At 35.4% G+C, this 18723-nt stretch overlaps 1 protein-coding gene across 1 annotated transcript in view; it reads left to right on the top strand.

The window, feature by feature from the left end:
- AFG2A (AAA ATPase AFG2A) overlaps positions 1 to 18723 on the top strand; it is a 312707-nt gene that overhangs the window by 59254 nt on the left and 234730 nt on the right. The window lies entirely within an intron of this gene.

Below are 18723 nucleotides of genomic sequence, written 5' to 3'. Positions count from 1 at the left end.
TAACCTAAATATCAATTAATTTCAAAAAGGCATATGATAATCTTCCTGGTACTTGATGATACCAGGGAATTTTTAGCACAACAAAATGCATTTTCTGTCTTAGAACATTGAAATCATTGGTCGTTTGAAAGTATAAAACTTTTTTGAGAGGAGTTTATCAACTTTCATCTTTATTTAAAATTTATATGGAATGATATTTAGATGTGTTTAAGCTGTTCTTTAAGAATCAATGTCTTCAGTATATTTTTGATTATATTTTCTTCTGGGAGATATTGGTGAGTAAAAATATGGGCAGGGGACCATAATCAATTCTGGCAAATCACAACTACAATTTTAAAGATTGCAGTTTTAAATGTTGGAGTAAAAGTGCTTTTGAAATTTCCAAAGACATCTTGATTTCTCTTTGGTCCTTGTCCTCTTATCATGTTTACTGTCATATCCTATTATTTTTATTGTATTCTCCATTTGACTCTTCTTGCCAGATGTAGTCTACAATTGTATATTCAGAATTGTAGAATTTTTTCTATCTACTGGAAATCTAAAACTTATTTGTTGAGGACCTAGCTCACAGTTATTTAGACTTGAATCTCAAGGAAGTGCACACTTATTTTCTTAGAAACTAGTATCTTACTCTTTTTGTGATCCAAGGTAACAGTAACAGAGGCTACCTGGACTGGTTTCTGTACTAAGATTACTTGGAAATTTACTTATTATGCTTTTTTAATATAAAACCTTTCATAATTTTAGACAATTTTACTTTTAGTTTTTCTTCATTATGAGAAAATGATAAATGGTTCTTTGAGAGCTTTAACTTAGACACTGTTCATGTAAAATAACCAGCCAAGTGTTAATTTATTTGACCTTTTTCATTAAGTTTTTAATTCTTTTAGGTCATACACAGAAAAGATAAGTGATGTTAAGAAGTTATCTTACTTGAGTTTATAACACTTAGAGATTTTTGTATATTTAAGTTACTAATTTTTATTTAATGTGAATTTTAATTCACTATAGTACTGTCATTTGACAGTTTTTACTTTTTGAATCTGAGTGGAGGATATACTTAATGAACAATGAGTGTTCATTTTTTAGGTTGAGTATCCTTTATCCTAAACTCTTAGGACCAGAAGTGTTTCAGATCTGGGGTTTTTCAGATTTTGAAGTATTTGCATTATACTTCCTGGTTGAGCATCTCTAATCTGAAAATTTGAAAGCCAAAATGCTCCAGTGAGCATTTCCTTTGAGTGTCATGTTGGTACTCCAAAAGTTTCGATTTTGGAGCATTTCAAATTTCTGGTTTTCAGATTAGGGACACTCAACCTGTACTATTCTTTTAACTTTCTTATATGTTTAAAATTTTTCAAAATAAAAAGTTGGGGACATGAAAAAATTATTTGCCTTCTACCAGGATTTGTGTCGGTCTTTTCATTTTGGTTTGATTAATGGTTGTGAGGAGATTTAAAGTAGTTATATCATCCAGCTTATATATGAGAAAATGAAGTCAAAGAAGCTAGGAATTCATATTCCTAAATAGTCTTTTTAGTTTTAACTTGCTAGACATAAAAAGTTGCCTTTTGGTTTCAACATACATGTTTTTTTTCTAAGGGATTTAAGTGTTATAATTTATTTTGAACTTTTGAAATAACAGCTCTTACATATATTTTGCAGGTGATCAGAAAAAAGTAGGCATACACTGTAATTTTCTAGCCAGTTGGGAAACACAAGTATTTTAGATATGTTAAAAATCTTTTCACAATGATAGTTACCTTAAATCTGCAAGATATTTTGATAGGAGATTTTAAACATTTGTTTCTCTAAGTTTAGGAAAGAATCCTTTAGCTTCCCCTATGCATCTTTTCTAAACAAAGATTAAAAGATATATACTATACTCAGAGTTGAAATTTCCCTTTGGCTTGTGTGGACTAGCACATGTATGTGCTTTTGTGCAGATTGCAACACTTGACATGTTGAGTAAGTTTAGGTTGTCATCTGTGTCAATTGCATCAAAATATTTTCCAGTTGAAATTTTCTCTCCGCTTCTCTCTTGCTTTTGTCTGGAGTGCTACAATAGATTAATTGTCTTTCGAAAGCTGGGCTGCTTACTTTATGAAGAACTGTAACTGATTCAGGAAGAAAGGTGGTTAGCCCTCTGACAGGGATTTTCAGCAAGTCCTTTATTAATTGTATCGGTGAGTACAGGAATGTGATGAGCTGATAATATCCTTGACTTTTTGGGAAATTTTCTTCTGATTATTTGTCTCACAGAGGAATTGTATAAAATATATCTCATTTTCAAGAAAGCCTGTGGTTTATTCAAAGCAGCGCACCATTGAAAGCTCAGATGGTCCCCAACTTAAGATGGTTTGACTTATAATTTTTTGACTTTATGGTGGTTGTGAAAGTGATACACATTCAGTAGAATTTATACACATTCAGTAGAAACCATACTTCTAATTTTTATTTTTTACTGAGCTAGCAATGTACAGTATGATACTGTCTTGTGATGCTGGGCAGTGACAGTGAGCTATAGCTCTCAATCAGCCACACAATCATGAGGGTAAAGAATCAATACTCTACAGTATACTGTGTTGCCAGATGATTTTGCCTAACTGTAGGCTAGTGTAAGTATTGGGAGCATGCTTAAGATAGGCTAAGATAAACTATAAAGTAGGGTAGGTTAGGTGTATTAAATGTTTTTTTGACTTAGTCAAAAATGATGGGTTTATCAAGACATAACCCCATCATTAGTCAGAAGCATCTATAATTACCATTCTTCATTTAACCAGATCTCTCAATATTCTCTAATCAAAAGTACAATATAATCTGAACTTGAAAAATTCTAAGTTCATGTTTAAGCTTCTGTTTTTAAATTATGTAGACTATTCTGTAAACCATAGAGCTTCCATATTAGAGATATTGCATAGAAAACTGTATAGGTACCTTTTATATATACAAAATGTTTTCAGATTAGTTTCTAAGATTACAGATAATGAAAATCACATTTAAGAAGGTTGAATGACTTTTCCAGGGTTGAAGTGGTGGTGATGGAATTGAAATTTTGTCTTAGAACTTCCTAACTCCAGAGGCTGAGTTCCACTCCCCCCCCCTTTAAAAATAAAACTAATGTCTAGTGCCTTTTTCATTAATTATACCAAATTACTGCAGAAGCTAGTTCAGGCAGTTTCTATAGGACAGGTTCAGAGATGTGGAAAGATGTTTCTGAGAACCAGTTTGAAATAATTTTGTTTCTCAAGGACAAAGAAAACTGAGAAAAATAGTATGGCTTTGGTCTAGGAGTAAAAGTGGAGTGAGTTAATAAGAAAGGGCAATAATGACCAAAGAAACAGGAAACTGTTGGATGAAATAGAAGTGCCTGGGAAACTATCGGTGGTTGAATAAGATAGAGCTTGAAATTTACCTGTTAGTATATAATTTGTGCCCTTGCAATTCAGTATGTCATAATGAAAAGAATACTAAGCTAGGATTCAGATAGCTTTCGTTTGCTTCCTAAACTTAGCACTTTTTAGCTTTGTAACCTTAAATAGGTTCCTTAAGTCTCAGTTTTTTAAATCTGTAACAGTAGTATAACATTTGTACATTGTAGGCTTTGGAGAAGATTATATTTTAAAAGTTTTGTAAAAAGGTTTGGAAGGATATAACTCCCCACTCCTTAAATGTGGGTGGACATAATGACTTTCTTCCACAGAGATTAATATGGAAAGAGGGGAAGGGATGAACTACTTCACAATGGAGAAACCTGACAAGCAGTACCTTAGCCAGATGAACAAGGTTAACATCTTTGGTGATGAGACATGTTGGTAGTGCAGTTGACCCTTACACAGCATAGGTTTGAACTGCATGGGTCCACTTACCACAGATTTTTTGAACAAATACATTCGGTCCACTCTGGTGGTGGGTTCTCCATCCATTAACAAAATCAGGATCGAAAATACAGTGTTTTTAGGATATCAAAACCCATGTATAGAGAGGGCCGACTTTTCATATCCTTGGGATCACAAAGGCCCATTATAGGACTTGAGTATATGTGGATTTTGCTATCTGTAGTGGTCCTGGAACCAGTCCGCTGTGGATACTGAGGGATGACTGTATATATCTTTAGATAATGTGACAAGAATGCCACTTTACTTCTGGAGTCTTTATGAATACTCATAAGCTCTGTCTAATCATGAGAAAAATGTTAGGCAAACTGAAATTAAAAGATATTCTCTAAGATATTTGACAGTATTCCTCAAAACTGTCAAGGTTATCAAAAACAAAGAAAGTCCAAGAAACTGTCACAAGCAAGAGGAGCCAAGGAGACATGATAACTAAATGTTATGTGATAATATCCTGGATGGGATCCTAAAATTAAAAAAGAAAGACATTAGGTAAATACAAAGGAAATCTGAATATCTGTGGACTTCAGTCTTGGTTCATTAATAGTAACAAAGGTACCATGCTAATAAGACGTTAAGAATAGGGGAAACTGTGCAGGTGTGGGTTGTATGGGTAGTAATAGGAGCTTTTTGTACTATGTGCTTGGTTCTTCTGTAAATCTTAAACTTACTGAAAAATAAAATCCATTAATGACAAGTTTTGAGGTCAGTATCACAAATTTGGGCATATTATAAGGCGTTAAGTGAAATAATTTAAGTTAAAAAGGTCAACTGTGAGTTCTGTACTATAGTGAACAGGATGAGTGGAGTACAGAGAAAGAGAAGAATCACAGATAAGACTGTGGATTCCATGGGTGAGGGCTTTGGAGGAGAGAACTTCTCTCCTGTTCATTATTCTCTTGTCCATGATGATGGTGGAAAGTTACTGAGAAAAGCCCTGAGAGGAATTTGGCTGGGAACCTGGGTTTGGGGCTGCCCTGAGCTTGCCTTTTTCACTGCAGTTCTCAGTTGAAGCCTATAAAGGTGTGTGTTAGTTCTGGCCCCAAAACCAGACCCCAACATTATAAAGAACTCTTTCTCTTAGTATTTTGGTTATTTCTTTTTTCTTTCACTTTGGGTACAACTTCTAATTTAGGGTCTCACCAGGAACTATGTCCAGTTTTATGCCTTTGTAGATCCTAACTTTATATTCTCCTTCTATGGGTTTATTGGCATTTGGGCTCATCTGGAGTCTGAAACCTTTTGAGTTCCAATTTAATTTCCTTTAAGTTTTTGTTTTGTTTTAACTTAAAAAATTCCCTTGACTTCTCCAAATAGTGTTGCATTATGTGCATTTGCTTAAATTTGTAGTTATTATCATCAATATTAAATAAAGATATCTACTTAGTTTTGTCACTGTGTGAATGGCTGGCTATTAGGGAATAACTAATAGTAACCTGTGATTCTTGGGACCTATGGAATAGTTAATTTTCCATTGTCAGTTTCACAAAGTTATTTGGAAGTTAGATTACATTTACTGAAATTTGTCAGTATTTGTACAGCTACAATGTTAATGTTGGGGCATCATATGTTAAGGCTGTATGTGTTAATTATTTTTTTAAATTGGGCTTGTATCAGTTGATAAAGCTGATATTTTAAAAACATGTCTTGGTATAAAAATATTCCTTAAATAACATTTAACTAAAAAAGAACTATAGTAACAAAACCTTTAGCATTTGGAATCTAAGAAGACTTAGAGATATTTACAAAAAGAAGAATGCTTTTAGATTTATAAGAAGTCTAATAGAAAATTTTATTGTGTTTAATTTTTTATTCACAGATAAATTAGCTGATGGAGAGAGACTAGTTATTTTTTCCATCTTTTAACTCCTTTCTGAGTGAAATTTAATTAAAGATGAAATAAATATAATTTTATGTCTGTACTGCTTTAAAAATATTTGTAAATGTTTTACAATTGGAACATCTTAAGAGATATATATTAAGCACCTTCTGTCTGTCAGACACCATACATGGCAAACAAAAATAATTTTGCATTAGAGGGGCCTTGGTCTATCAACTCATAATTTAGTGGGAGAGACTAAACTAATATAAGGAAACAGGTAACATTTATAGTCTGTAGTTCTTGATCGTTGGTTATATATGAGAAATGAGAAAGAAAAGGAAAAGTCAAAGATTTAAAAATTTATTTTCAATGACTAGCCAATGGAAATACTCTAACTCTGGGGAGAGTAGGAGAAGCAGGTTGTAGGTGAGAGACAAGGTTCAGAATGAAGATTTAGACATGTTATGTTGAAATGCCTCTGGGACAGAGTCGCGGATATGTCCTAAAGGCAATTGCATATGTGGTTTTGTAGCTCAAGAGAATGGTCATTTCTAGAGATGAAAACATGGAAATTGAGAACCAGTGTTTGAGATTCTGCAGAGAAGTCAGTAAAAGAGAATGAGAGTGATAAGAATGATTGGTTATATTAATAACGGGAGGAGTTTTCATGGGTATGAATTCATTTGTACATGGACACCTTATAGCTTGCTTAATTGTAGCCAGCATGGTGTCTGCAGTATAAGTTCTGAAGAAACATGTCATTTTTTTCCTGAATGAATGAATGATTGAATTGTGAGGAAGGTTTATGTTATACCTTTTCAGAGGGACAACTTGAATTCTGTTTTCTTCCTTGCCAGCTCCTCTCACCTTTTAGGTTTTTTACTTGGTCTTAGCATTTCTTTCCTGGTGCTTAATGCCTATTTTCAAATTCTTTGAAGTGCTTTCCCAGAATGGCCTTCTGCATGTGCTGATGCTGTACTTTTTATTAATTTTCAAGATCCTTTACTCATATTACATGTATGTAATTCTATCTCATGTGAGTTTAGGTTTTTATGAGCATATTCCATAACATTTAGCTATAGTTAACACTTAGGTTAACTTGCCTTCCCCAGACATTTTAGAACTTATAAAAACTTGATTTGAATTGTAATAGCCAAAAGCACCAGGCAGGTGTCAGACACATTTAAAAAGCCCTTGGGAAGACTGGAAAAAACCTAGTAGTGATTAAAGGGGCAAAATTGTAAGAGCATGAGGTGTAAATATTATACTTGAATTTGTGGCTGATATGGTGTGAAATAATGAAACAATAAAAGATAAGTCAGGTTTGGTTCTCACTGGATTAATAGAACAGCTGGACAAATATTTTCTTATGTATTTATGATATTTTGTTGTTTTGTAAACTTGAACACTTGAAATCTTGGCCATGGAACATTAAAAATAACACTTCCAAAATAAGCCAGTTCATGGTACTTAACTTATTAATGGCAGTTTTTCTTGATCATTCTTATCAGTGAAGTACATGTTATCTCAGAGGTAAAATGTAGCAGGTCTGACATACCAGTTTTTTGGTAAGTAAAATTGGAAAAGAAATATTTTATCTAGTCTTATCAACCTTATTTATTTTTATTTTTTTTTTTTTTGAGACAGAGTCTCGCTTTGTTGCCCAGGCTAGAGTGAGTGCCGCGGCGTCAGCCTAGCTCACAGCAACCTCAAACTCCTGGGCTCAAGCAATCCTTCTGCCTCAGCCTCCCTGGTAGCTGGGACTACAGGCATGCGCCACCATGCCCGGCTAATTTTTTTATATATATATCAGTTGGCCAATTGATTTCTTTCTATTTATAGTAGAGACGGGGTCTCACTCTTGCTCAGGCTGGTTTTAAACTCCTGACCTTGAGCAATCCGCCCGCCTCGGCCTCCCAAGAGCTAGGATTACAGGCGTGAGCCACAGCGCCCGGCCAACCTTATTTATTTTTAAAGAGTTAAGTAACTTTTGATCAAATGTGGAACTCATAGACCACAAGGTATATATACCTAAACCTGATAGTTAGATGTAAATGATCCCCTGTTTCTAATGGGTGTTAATAAAAATCTTATTTTCAAATCAATCTAAGGTAGCATCTTTTTAGAAGGAATTAGACTTCATCCTTCCTACTTGATCTCCTGACCACAAATACCCTTGAATTTAAATTACTGGTACTTTGTAAAATCTTACGGGGGCATTTTCTTTTAAGTCCCTGAAGAAGAGAGAGGACATAGTTTTTAGAAAGAGTAGTTGTTTGGAAACCAAGATCCTACATTCTTATTATCATTTCCGCCATTTAACTTGTTCTAGGACTTTTGGCATATTACTCAGCTTCTTTTGTACTTTGCCTCAGGTTTTAAGTGAGGTAGTTTAGACTAAATGACTCCTAAGGTCCCTCCATTGATAATAAATGAATAGATCATGATGTTTATGTTTTAATCCATTGCTTATCTTTTATGCCTGATGGTGGCTAAACATTTGGGGCAGTTTCTCTTTCAAGTGTAACATTTAAGAGACTTGAATCCAAGGTCTGGCATTTAAATTACTTCATGTCTTTGCACTTTATATTTTTTCCTGTAAAATTATGATAGTAAGAATACCTACCTCCGAAGATTGTTACAGGTAGTAAAGGGGATACTAAATATCAAGAATTTAGCAAGATTTTACAAAATTAGCTCATGCTAGTTGCTCTGCTCCGCTCCCCTCCCCTCTCCTCCGCTCCCCTCCCCTCCCCTCCCCTCCCCTCCCCTCTGCTCCCCTTCCCTCCTCTCCCCTCCCCTCCCCTCCCCTCCCCTCCCCTCCCCTCCCCTCCCCTCCCTTCCCCTCCCCTCCCCTCGCTCTGTTACCTTGGCTAGTATGTGGTGACGTCATCATAGCTCACTGCAACCTCAAACTCCTGGGATCAAGCAATCCTCCTGCCTCAACCTCGCAAGTAGCTGGGACAATAGATGCACACCACCACACCTGGCTAATTTTTCTATTTCTTGTAGAAATGGGGTCTTGCTCTTCCTCAAGCTGATCTCAAATTCCTGGCCTCAAGCCATCCTCCCACCTTAGCCACCCAAAATGCTGGGATTATAGGCATGAGCCACCACATCCATCCTTTTCTTCTATTTTTAAGAAGCAGATGTATATGGGACCTCAAATGGAACAAAAAGCATGGCAGCAAAGCTTATGGTCTGTTAAGTTTTCAGTTAATGGTAGTGTAAAATGTAATACATGTCTTTGAAACTGAATATAAAGTTTTGCAACTCTTTGTACTGGAATACAGTGATTTTTGGCAACTTGAATGTCAAACTCAAAGTAACTTTCCTTGGTGATGAAATTGCTTTGACTTCTTATAGACTTCTAGACCAAATGCAAAGTATTAGTTCAGCTGCTTGGATTATATTTTGCAGGCCACTCATCTAGGTAAGATTCATCAGTGTGTAGTTCTAGTTCTATACAAAATCACATGTTCTCTAGGGAACTTACAGTCCTTTCATTATTGCTATGACTTGTTAGTAACACTTGACTTGGATTATTCCAATTCAGATTTTCTTCATAGTGCTAAATTCTTAGGCTAGATTTTCAAATCTCTTAAATTTTTTTTCTGTCTGTTTTGTTTTGAGAGAAAAAGCATTGTTTTTTCTCCACAGGCTTTCCTATAGTCCAACTTTATGTGATAGTGGAATGACCCTTCATTTGGTTGAGGCTATTTGCCATATTTCCACATTTTCAACAAAAGATCAAATCTGTTTGCCTATACATTGGATACTTAAACAATATTAATCTTTCTATCAGTACTAAGATACTGATATTGTACTCAGCAAAGAAGAAATCATGAAATGACTGTAATCTTGTACTTTCCAACATTAATCGTCAAGTTATCTTCTTTTTTAGAATTGTGATAGAGAGAGAAGAATGACCATTTCTGCAGGTTTTCTAACCTCTTTCCTGCAGTTAAGCCAGATAAATTAAAAAGTAGTATATATGTCATGAGTTATATTAACTACTTAAAGAAATACCTTCACTGGATTACTATTTTATGTCATATTGTTGATTTTTATGGGTAGTTGCTATAAGAACAGCAACAATAATACTGTTGGCATGATAACTGACTTGGCATGATAATAATTGCAGTAAAAACAATGACACCAGCAATTTCCTTTCTGATCATTGTCAGACCACAGCTTGCCTAATTAGTTACTCTAAACTGATTAAAATCTGCATAAAAATTTCTTACCACCCCCAGTACTCAACCAAAACACATTTTGCCATTATCTAAAGCTTATTTTATTGAGTGGGCCATGATCCTTGTTTGATTGTTCACTTTTTTAATTCCTTGTCTACAGTCCCCTTTGGGAAAAAGAGTAATTTACCACATATAAATGAAAAGTGCTGGTTTTGTTTATTTGACTTTATATTATATTATGAATAGGCAGTTCTTTCTTTGCCCTGAAGTACAGGACTGTTAAAATGATCAAGGTGAAATCATGCAGAATGACCTTAATAATCAATGAGAAAAATTACAAGTGTTATGTGACCTTCAAAAATTTTGTCAAAACATTAAGAACTCTTGCTCTTGATTATAAATATATGAGGCAATGCATTTTGGCTGTATAACAGCTTCCTTGCTAATCTCCCTGCTTCCAAACTTTCTCTTTTGTCCAGCCTTACATTCACATTTTGGCAGTCTAGTATTCCATTTCATGAGGATACTGCAATTTATTTACCTACTTTTATATTAATGCATTTTTAGATATTTCCAGGTTTTATTTTTGTTGTTATCAGCAGTGCTTCAGTAATATTCTTGTACATGTTTTCTTGTGTATATGTATAAGAGTTTCTCTAGGGTGTATGAACCTAGAAGAAATTTGTGCCATTGGGTTTGAATATTTTCAACGTTACTAGATACTTTGAAATTGCTTTTTTTGTGTGTCATTAATTTTTAAAATATTTTTTATCAATTTTCTTAATATTTTGAAGGTTTTTCATTCCTTGGCAATCATGTCATCATCATTTTTGATGACTTTTGATCTCATGGACATAGTGAACTGTTTAAATTATATGAGATTATTCTAGAGCAGGGGTCAGCAAACCATAGACTTTAGACAAAATCTAGCCTGCCCCTTATTTTGGTCCAGCCCCCTAGCTAAGAATAAATTTTATACTTTAAAAGTACAAATTTTTATACTAAATTTTACACTAAAAAGAAGAATATGTAACAGAGGCTGTATGTGGCCCATAGAGCCTGAAATACACTCTAACCCTTTACATTTCATTTTCCTCAATCCCACAGTTCCTATGAAAATGCCTTCAAGTTTATTTACCTCAGTGATGGCTGTGAGCGTACATTTTGTGTCCCTGCTACATAGTCTAACTTGTGTCTAAAATAAGCTTGTAAAATTGACATTAAGATGTTGCTGTTTCTTCAAAATCCTTAAAAAAGCGCGAACATTGTGCATCAACATAACTAATGTCACATTGTCTTTATTTAAGTTAAATCTGTTTGGGGACTGCATTATTTAAGAAATTGGGATAATAATTGGTGATGAAACTGAAGTCATGAAGTCTCTCTGTAATATTTTTTGGGGGAAATAAGCTTTAACAACAATTTTATTTTGTAAACATAATTGCTTGGAGACAGTTTAAGTACCAATGTACAAATGATATATTAATTATAATTAATATTTACTCATTGAAAGCACTGTGCCAAGCAAGTTTTTATTTACTTATAGATGTTTAATAACTTTCTTTATGTATTCCCTGGTTGGTTGAAGATTTTAGTCAGAGATGCAGAAGTATATTAAATAATAGTTTTAAGAAAATGTTAACATTACCCTCTTGTGCTATTATTTGTTCTGTATTTTATCTTTAAACATGCCCTAATATATTGTATTTTATGCTTTTATTTTAGCCAGTTACCTTATTTTGTTTGTTTGTTTATTTAAGATATAGGATCTTGCTCTGTTGCCCAGGCTGGAGTGCAGTGGCCCTCTCATAGCTCACTGCAACCTCAAAAACCTGGGCTCAAGTGATCCTCCTGCTTCGGCCTCCTGAGTAACTGGGACTACAGGTGCATACCACTGCACCTGGCTTATCATTATTTCTTTTAAAGATGGGATCTCCCTATGTTGCCCAGGCTGGTCTAAATTCCTGGCCTCATGTGATCCTTCTACCTCAGCTTTGCAAAGAATTAGGATTGCAAGCATGAGGCTAGTCAGTTATCTTTTAAAGAAATTATGCATACAAGAATTTCTTCTATATTTATTCACATACATGCCATTTTTAACACTCTTCATTTCTTTGTATAGATATAGGTTTCCATTTTTCATAAATTCCTATCAGGCTTTAAAATGTCCTTTAACATTTCTTATAGTGAGATCTGATGACAAATCCTCTCAGCTTTTGTTTGATAATGTTTCTGATAATGTCTTCACCTTTAACTTTTAAGAATATAATGTTCTATATCGACAGCTTTTTTTTTTTTTGCAGCCTGTTTTTCCATGGTCACCTGGCTTACATTGTTTCTGATGAGAAGTCAGTAGTAATTCTTTGTTTAAATATAGTAATGTCTTCTTATTCTCTGACCTCTCAAGATTTTTTTTTTATTATTATCAGTTGTCAATAATTTGATCATGATGTACTTGGGTGTGGCTTCCTTACTTGAAGGGCATTGAGCTTTTTGGAATCTGTGGTTAATTTTTTAAAAATAAAATTTGTATATATTTTTGTCTGTCCCCTTCCATTTTTTTCCTGAATCTCCAATTATACATATGAGAGGACTTCAGAATGTTTGTGGAATGGAATTAAAAGATAAAAATAAAATAATATAAACTTTATTTCTCAACATAATCTTCCTTAAGTTCAAGACACTTTTGTAAGCAATGATACCAGACATTTAGTCAATCCCTAAGGAACTGAGGATCCTGGGAATTTAACCATGTCAGTGTATTCTTTTTTACATTATTAACTAAATAAAAATGGGTCCTTTTAAAGATTTTTTAAGATTAGGAAAAAAAAAATAAGTCAGAAGGAGCCAAGGATGGATGGCTAATGATTTCTCATTGTAACTTTTGAAAAATTACCCTTGTTTGATGAGAGGAATGAGTAGGATAATTGTTGTGGTAGAGGAGGACTCTCTGGTAAAGCTTTCCTGGGAGTTTTTCTGCTAGAGCTTTGGCTAACTTTCTCACAATATTCTTACAGTAAGCAGGTGTTATCATTCTTTGGCTCTCTAGAAGGTCAAGAAGCAAAATTCTTGAGCCATCTCAAAAAATTTCCCGTTTTACTTTAACTGGTTTACTTCTACCTCTTGATAGCCATTGCTTTGATTGTGCTTAGTCTTAAGGATTCTACTGGTAAAGCCATGTTTCATCTCCTGTTAAAATTCTTTGAAGAAATGCTTCAGGATTTTGATGCTGCTTATTTAAAATTTTCATTGAAAGCTCTGCTCTTATCTGCAGCTGATCTGGGCACAACAGTTTTGGTACCTATCGAGTGGAAAGTTTGCTCAACTTTAACTTTTTAGTAACAATTGTGTAAGCTGAACCAATGGAGATGTCTTTGGTTTGGCTATTGTTTGTGCTGTTAATAGTCCTCTTCAATTGGGTCACAAACAAGATTTAATTTTGCCTCACAAATTGATGTGGATAGTCTGCTGCCAGCTTCATCTTTATCATCTCATCCCGAGTTATCTATTTTTAAATTGATTTAAATTGATTTCTTTGGGGCATTGTCCCCATTAACTTTTTGTAAAGCATCCATGATTTCACCATCTTTCTACCCATGCTTCCCTATAAAATTGATGTTTGTTCTTGCTTCAATTTGAGCAGAATTCATGTTGCTCTGGGCTCTTTTCAAACTGATGTCTTACCCTTCCTATTGCCTCAAACTAGCTTCTGTTCAGACAATGTTATAACAAGTTAGTATGAGTTTATTTTGGTGCAATTTTTAAAAAAATCCATGTATAGTTTTTTTCATAATGCACATTTTCCATGAACATTTTAAAGACCCCTTGTATGTTAGACCTCTTGATATGGTTGTTTAGGTATTTGAAACTCTAGGCATATTTTGTCAATCTTTTTTGTTTCATTTTTTTAGTTTGAATGATTGATCTGTCTTTAAGTTTACTGATCTTCTACTTATAAGTTCATTTAGTGCATTATCTTTTAGCTCTAGAAGCTTCATTTGATTCTTTTTATGTTTTTATCTTTTCCTTATAATTTTTATTTTCCTTAAAAATTTTGAAAATATTTGAAATTATTGGCATCTTCCATTTACTTTTTTCTATAAACATAAATTTTATTTTAATTTCAGGATATTATGGGCGTACAAACATTTTGGTTACATGTTATGACTTTGCCACACCCAAACCATGATTTGAGGCGTGCCCCCTACATGATTTGAGGTTTCCCCCCTACAATGCTCACCTCATCCATTAGTTGTGAGTTTACCCACCCCAAACCCCTCAACCCCAAAAGAATATTACTACTGTGTGAGCACCTTAGTGTTGATCAGTTAGTGCCAATTTTATGGCGAGTACTTGTGGTGCCTATTCTTCCATTCTTGTGATACCTCACTTCAGAGGATGGACTCAAGCTCTATCCAGGAAAATATAAGAGGTGCTAAATCACTGTCATTTTTTATAATTGAGCATTATTCCATTGTATACATATACCATATTTTATTAATTCCCTCGTGGATTGATGGGTACTTGGGTTGTTTCCACATGCTTGCAATAGTGAATTATGCTGCCATAAACATTTGAGTACAGATATCTTTATAGCACCTGTTTTTAAGATCTTGTCTGTTAATTTTAATCACTTCTATTATTTGTGTCTGTTTGTATTGAATCTTTTTTTCTGTTTCACTCCAGTATTTCTATGTTTGTGGGTCAAATTTTTTTTTTTGTTTCTTTAAGCTTTCTAAACTTTATAGGAAATTTTCAAGAACAGTCACAACCATTTTTTGCTTTCAGCCATTTGAAAATAAGTTGGTTGCTGTCTAAAGCCCTGTCATGCTTGAACTTTTTAGTGTGTGTTTCTACAAAAAAAAATTCTCTTATACAACCACAATGCCACCATAAAATTAGACATGGACATTATTATTGCCACTCAAGTTTTGTCAGTTGTCCCCATAATTTCCTTTGACAAAATGATTAAATCCAGATCATATGTTGCATTTATTTGTCACATCTCATGTCTTTTTCAGTTGGGAACAATTCCCTCAGGCTTTTCTTGACTTTAATGATATTGACATTTTTGCAGGTAATAGGCCAGTTATTGTGTAGAATATTCTTCAATTGGGATTAGATTTAGGTTTTTTATAGAAAGAAATATTGCTGTATTTGTCTCATTGCATTCCATCAGGTATTACTTGATTTTCATTTGTCCAATTTCTTGTCATGTTAACTTTGATTATGGTGGTGTCTGCCATGCTTCTCCATTGTAAAATTACTCTTTTCCCTTGTGAAGTTAGTGATACTTTTTGGGAAATTACTTTGAGACTGTAAATATCCTATTCCTTAATAAAACTTTAATTTATTTATATATTCATTTGTATTTGTATTAGCATATGAATTCCTATGCTATTCATTGAGTCATAATTCATTACTATCATTATTATCATTAATTACTATCATTATTTGTACTAGTATCTGAATCGCACCATTATGGCTAATAGACCCTCTTTTAAGCTGGTTTTTGAGTACTTTTGGCATGTCTCCAACATTCATTGAGTACTTTCTTACTGTCTGCTGAAAGATCTCCAGACTCATTTTGTACTTTGCCTGCCCCAGCCTTGGAATCAGACATTTCCCCTAGAGTCCTTGGTCTTTTTGGTGGAAAATTTAGAAGCCAAGTTCTGTGTGCTAGGTGTGCTTCTTGTTGGCATATTGCTGCTCTCAGTTACTCCCAAAGAACAGAGCTCAGGAAAAAATATGTATGGTACATATGTATGTACGTACACACATGCCTATATGGTACATATTTGTGTATGTACATACATAAGTACATATATACATATGTAAGTACAGTAAATTCTCACTTAATGTTACTGAGTTACTGGTACGTTCTTGGAACCTTCAACTTTAAGTGAAACTGTACAGTGAAACCCATTTTTTTTCATCAGTGTTATAACAAAAGGACGTTAACAAAATGATGTTATTTGAGGATTTGCTGAATGTCATTTTGCTTAAAGTTACAGTTTTCAAGACCCTATTGATGATGACAGAGGACTTAATATGCACACATTTATATCTGTTTCTTTCCCTAAATACATAGAAAATCTTGATTTTTATTTCATACTATCTCTAACTTTGGTTTAATATAGGCGAATTCATTCTCAGTTTTTTTTTTTCCTAGTTTATTAGCTCCCTCCTTGTCTTACTGAGCACTCCAGTTACCTCCTCTAGTACTCTAGAATTATTCTTTATCTATCCCAGAGCACTCCATACCCTGGGATCAACATAACTGTATTTGTTATCCTATCCTACTCTACATTCATACACATAAGTTATTGAAGTAAGTGTTGAGTAATGCCTGAGAAAATATAGTCATCCCTCAATATATGAGGAGAATTGGTTCTAGGATCCCTTCATATACCAAAATCCATGCAAATGTTTCATGGGTTGGTGACAATATGTGTATTCTATGCAGTTGGATGACATGTTCTATCAATGTCTGTTAGGTCCATTAGGTGTAGAGTATGGTTTAACTCCAGTGTTTCTCTGCTGGCATTCTGCCTGGATGATCTGTCCATTGCCAAAAGTGGGGTGTTAAAGTCCTTGCTATTATTGTATTGCAGTGTATCTCTCTCTTTAGATCAATTAATATTAATATTTGCTTTATATATTTGGATGCTGTGGTGTTGGGTGCATATATATTTACTATTGTTATATCATCTTGCTGAATTGACTTCTTTATCATTATATAATGGCCTTATTTGTCTTTCTGCAGTGGCACAACATAGCTCACTGTAGCCTTGCTCTCCTAAGCTCAGTAGATCCTCCCAGTGTAGCATCCCAAGTAGCTAGGACTACAGGTGCATGCCACCATGCCCAGCTAATTTCTATTTGTGTGTGTGTGTGTGTGTGTGTGTGTGTGTGTGTGTGTGTGTGTAGCGATGGGGGTCTCACTATGTTGCTCAGGCTGTACTCAAACTCCTGTCCTCAAGCAGTCTTCCCACCTCGACCTCCCAGAGTGCTGTGATTACAGGCATGAGCCACTACACTAGGCTTCTTGCCACTGTTTTGACATAAAATCTATTTGACCTTATATAAATATGGCTACTCCTGCTCTTTTTTGGTTTTTGTTTGCATGGAATATTATTTTCCATCCCTTCATTTTTAGTCTGTGTTTATCTTTGTAAGTGAAGTGTGTTTCTTATAGGCAGCATATAGTTGATTCTTGTTTTTTAATCCATTCAGCCATTCTTATCTTTTAATTGGAGAATTTAGTTCATTTGAATTCAGTGTTGTTACTGACAGGTAAGGCCTTACTAGTATCCCAGTGGCCCAGATGAGTGTGCCTTTCTGCACATCTCTGCACAGGTGGGATAGGTCCCCAATTGTAGCAAGAGGGGCTGGAGTTCAGATTGAGCTGCTTTTGAATCTGCTGTGGAAAGGAGGCTGGTGGGCCTGTCTAATTTGCTCAGATGGGTGTGTGTCTCTCAGCATGTCTCAGCACAGAGTAGTTTCTTTACTGCAACATGAGGGGCTGGAGCTGAGACTGGACCCTCTTGGGATCTGTTGTTAGATAGAAGCTAGAGAGGCCTGGTTTCAGCTTATTGGGGTACCTGTCTCCCAAGAGGATGCTATACAGATGGGATAGTTCCCTGTGTCAGCAGGAGAGGCTGGAGCTGAGATAGCCTTCTTAGACTCTGCTGTGGGACAGAGGCTGGAGAGCCTGTCTTATTGGCATGCATCTCACAGCAGGTCTCAGCACAGAGGGGGTAGTTTCCCAACTGCAGCAAGAAGTACCAGAGCTGAGACTGGGCCCACTGGGATCTGCTATTGGAAGGAGGTTGACAAGCCTGTCAGGGAGGCTCAAGTTCTTGGGCTGCGAAACATGATTGAGTCTCCCCATGTTAACCCATTTTGTGTTGTCATAAGGGAAATACCTGCAGCTGGGTAATTTATAAAGAAAAGAGCTTTATTTGGGTCATGGTTATGCAAACTGTGCTTCTTCTGGTGAGGGCTTTGGGGAGCTTCCATTCAAGATGTAAGGTGAAAGAGGGAGCAAGCATGTGGAGGAGGTGGTGCCAGGCTACTTTAAACAACCAATTTAAAGTAGTGAACTAATAAGTGAACTAATAAGTGAACTTATAAGTGAACTAATAAAATCAGAACTTACCATATCACAGGGAAGGCACCAAACCATTCACGAGAGATCTGTCCCCAGGACCCACACATCCCACCAGGCCCCACCTCCAACACTGGAGATCTTATTTCAACATGATATTTGGAGGGGCCAAACATCCAAACCATATCATTCCCTCTGTGTGGGTCCTTTTGCGAGCAGCTCTGAGCTGAGATCTCAATTGGAGAATCCTGGAGTAGTGTTATAGGCCAACTTTCACATTCACTTCTGAGACAGATGTAAGCCTTTCAGCTGAGGCAGTAGTATGCACAATTCTTTTTGGGCCCCTTGGTGGATGGTTTTGGTTGCAGGCACAAGGCCAGCCAAGCCGCATGGGGGACTGGCCTGTTTCTGGGCTTGGACCTGGAAGCAAGCTCAGCAGGTCAGATCAGCCAACGGTGTTGGTCTGCACTCTCTAAACAACCCTTCTACGTCTTGCTCCATCAGGGTTTTTCACAAACTCCTGCTTGAATTCTGATGCTCCTTCAGAGAGACTTTTGACTGTGCATTAAGGTGCAGGCTTCTTGTTACTGGGTGATATGAGCAGGTTACCTTCTATTCAGCCATCTTGGTGATACCACTTTATTAACTACATATTTGTGAGAGCTGCCACACTGAATATATTGAGCATCTTTTTCCTTGGTG

Source organism: Microcebus murinus, chromosome 15 (genome assembly GCF_040939455.1).
Source record: "Microcebus murinus isolate Inina chromosome 15, M.murinus_Inina_mat1.0, whole genome shotgun sequence".
Taxonomy (NCBI): Eukaryota; Metazoa; Chordata; class Mammalia; order Primates; family Cheirogaleidae; genus Microcebus; species Microcebus murinus.
Note: the sequence above shows the minus strand (reverse complement) of the source record. Positions and strands in the feature narration are given on the sequence as shown.